At 47.1% G+C, this 3,292-nt stretch overlaps 1 non-coding gene across 1 annotated transcript; it reads right to left on the bottom strand.

Moving 5' to 3' along the window:
* Positions 1 to 382: 382 nt before the first annotated feature.
* On the bottom strand, positions 383 to 467 carry TRNAR-UCU. The gene is given in 2 exon segments: positions 383 to 418; positions 431 to 467. It is a non-coding gene; the product is annotated as a tRNA-Arg (tRNA).
* Positions 468 to 3,292: the final 2,825 nt, after the last annotated feature.

Below are 3,292 nucleotides of genomic sequence, written 5' to 3'. Positions count from 1 at the left end.
TCATGGTTACAGTGCTTTGCAAGAAAGGGGTTAAAGCTACAGGAAAAACCCTGCAATGCTGCTCGGCGAGAGCTACACACGGCGCTGAGATTTCAAGGTGACTTAATTTGTATTTATTTTGGGCCATTCCTTGGTTGCTTTTGTGAACCAAGTGGTGTTGGCTCGGGCCCGGCCCGCCTGGCCCGCCAAGCCCCAAGCCCCTGAGCCGAGTTCCGGACGTGGTTTTAGGGGCGAGTTAAGTGTCGCCGTCCCTCGGGGAAGTCCCCTGCTCCATCCTGTGACTGCAGACGGTCAGAGGCGCAGGGATCCGCTGGCGCCTGCGGGAGCTAGAAATGAAATTTGAAACAAATAATACTAAAATGAAAAACAAACAGAAAAAGTGCGACTCCGCCGGGACTCGAACCCGGAACCTTTGAATCCCTTCACCCTCTAGAAGTCCAATGCGCTATCCATTGCGCCACGGAGCCACCTGTTGGACTCCGTGCGCATCGGCCCTACAGTGAAGCGCGCCGGCGGCCCGGCCCCGCTCCCGCCCGCTCCGCGGCGCGCAGCTCCCTCGGGAGAGGGCTCCGAGGGGCCCGAGCGCTTCCCGTTCACGGGCGGCGCCAGCCCCGCCGCTGGGGCAGGGTCCCGCCTTTGCCCACACGCCTCCTCCCCCCCGCTGGCGCCGGGGCCCGAGTCGGCAAACCGCCTGCCGCGCTTCTCGGTTGGGGCCGCAGCCCAGCCCTGCCGAGAAACCGCAAAGAAAACGCGTCTGCACGCACAGGGGGGCGTTTCTTCCTGCGATGCTGCAGCCCTCGCTTTTGCAAGCTCGGCGAGAGAAAGGGAACTGTCCCTTCGCTTCCAGCCGCAGCAGCGACCATTCAGAAGAAAACAGGTTGGATCCGCTGCAAACCCGCGAGCAGCCCGCAGCCCGTGATAGGTGACACGCGACGCTTCCCAGGACATCGACTCCGGGCCTTGCACATCCTCGCGGACGACTCCGGTCAGCAGCTGCGTCTTGGCCCGGAGCCGCCGCAGTGTCCCTGCAGCCCTGGACCACATCTCCGCTTTGCACGAGTCACAAGCACCGTTAAACACCTCGGAGACAACTGGCCCCAAACCCTGCCTTTGCAGTCTTCAGAAATGCCAAGCAGGAGCCCCAGGCTTCATCCTGTGGCAAGCACAGGAGCACACTTGCACTTGACCGCAAACCCGAGAAAACCAAAGGTTTTTATTTTGTATTTTCGGGTACCTCTGTCACAGCTGCCTCTGCGGGTGCAATCAGGCAGCAGCAACTGGGTATGAAAGCGCAATACGACTCAGCAGATTAAAATGGGAAATGATTAGTGTATCCCGTGGGAATTGCGGTGGGGTTTAGGCAAACAGACCGTAATGATCTGTTTTGTCAGATAATATGGCCTCGGTAGAACTATATGCAGTAATGATAAGGCTACCCTGGCAAGCTCGAGACCAGGACATGCTCATTAGGTGGCGATAGGGAGAGAACAGTAGATGGTGACAGGGAGCCTGAAGCTACACCGTAGCTTTTCTCTTGGATTTACCTGCTGGGTTTGCAATTATTTCCTCCAGTTTCCCTCAGTAATGGTTCTTGTTTCCTCTCATGATCTTGCCACAATGACTCAATTCAAAATGATCACTAGCAGCAAAAAATTGTTTTGCATAACACAGGATTTTAAGACTGGCTCACATCCTATTTTGCAGAAGGAAAGAATGCCCTTTGAGAGATATACTTTGACCAGCTGAAGGTACCAGCATAAGAAAATTAATTTCTATGTAAAATTAAATATCAAATATCTACTGCATTTTCTTGCATACTCATGCCCTGGAATATAACTTTTTGAAGTGAAGACTGACTAGAAAAAACGATTTTTTCCAGAGTTGTGACTGCCTAGAGAAATGTCAGAACCTAATCTTTAGCTGACTCACCCTCCCTTTCCTGCTCAACTAAATCTAAAACCCTAGCTGTTGCTGAAGACTAATCTCCCCCCATGGATGGATCTTTAATTCTGAAAAGAGCTAAAGAATCTCCAAGGCTGGGAAATGGGAGGAGAGAGAGAGACTGGGGGCAGCTAGCAGACAGCAAAATTGCCCTAAGAAAAGTTAGCTTGATTGGTGGAACATTAGTGAATAGTAATGCAACAGGAGCTGCACTGTGTAGCAAGAATCAATGTAGGGTGTTTCTATGCTGGTCAGAAAATCATCTTCCCCACTTAATATATGCATGCCAATTTGGGGGGCTGATTTGGGGGAAAAGGTGCGTGTTGTATGTTAGAAAATATGATAACATCCAAGCCTAAACATAAAGTTTGTATGTTATTGCCATTTACTTATATTACAGTAATAGAGGTCTCAGTCACATCAGAACCCCATAGTGCTAGATCTTTTAGAGATCCCAAATAACACTCCTGCCCATCTTCAAAGAGTTTGCAGCCTGAACAAAAATGTAAGTAACACAAACAAGTACAAAGGGAGGAAATGATAACAATAATAGAGACATATTTTAACATTTATTTGGTCACAGTGATCAGGTGAATTTGTAGTTTACATACCCAAATTAAATAGCTTAATTAGCTATGACTTTTTCTTCTTCATGATATTACCATTTAGGCCCCAGTTCTACAAACACTTCAAAGACTACAAAGACCCCAACAGGACTATTCCTACATGTGTGAAGCTGAGTATGCATAAGTCTTTACAAGATTGGGACCTTAAATCATTTTTGTCTGTAAATTGTTCATCACCTATTTTTAATGTTAGAATGATGAAGCTGAGGGTAAAGCCAATGGGAGAAAGGGTGTTCTTAATTAGAAGATATTTTAAATGCTGTAAAAATGTGTGGATGGGAATAGCAAAAAAGGGCAAACTAGAGAGAATGACTTGAATGCATTATTCCAGATATGAATTAAAACAGATTTCAATGGCGTGTTTGATGAATATGCCTGAAGTAGTGCTCTGCATACTGTGAGCTGTATATCCCGTTGTCTACCCAAGTTCATAGTAAAACTTCCTTTGCATTAAACAATTTTCAGGTTGTCATGTAGTCATGCTCTGAAGACAACTGGGCTTCCTACAAATGTTAAGATTGTAGTAGGTGATAGTAGAACAGACCTGTGAATTCTGTGAACTTGTTCCTTTGTCAGTACAGGATCAAGTCTCCAAGAATCCTGATTCTTTATTTCCTTAAATCTCATATTGTCATTTACAATGTTACAAACTCTTTTGCTATTTATTTTCTTGAGTCCCTAGAGTCAAGTGATTAGTGAGAATCTCAGTTTTCATTAAAAAATGG

This window comes from Alligator sinensis, unplaced genomic scaffold (assembly GCF_000455745.1).
Source record: "Alligator sinensis unplaced genomic scaffold, ASM45574v1 scaffold199_1, whole genome shotgun sequence".
Lineage (NCBI taxonomy): Eukaryota > Metazoa > Chordata > Crocodylia > Alligatoridae > Alligator > Alligator sinensis.
This window is presented reverse-complemented; position numbering and strand designations above follow the sequence as displayed.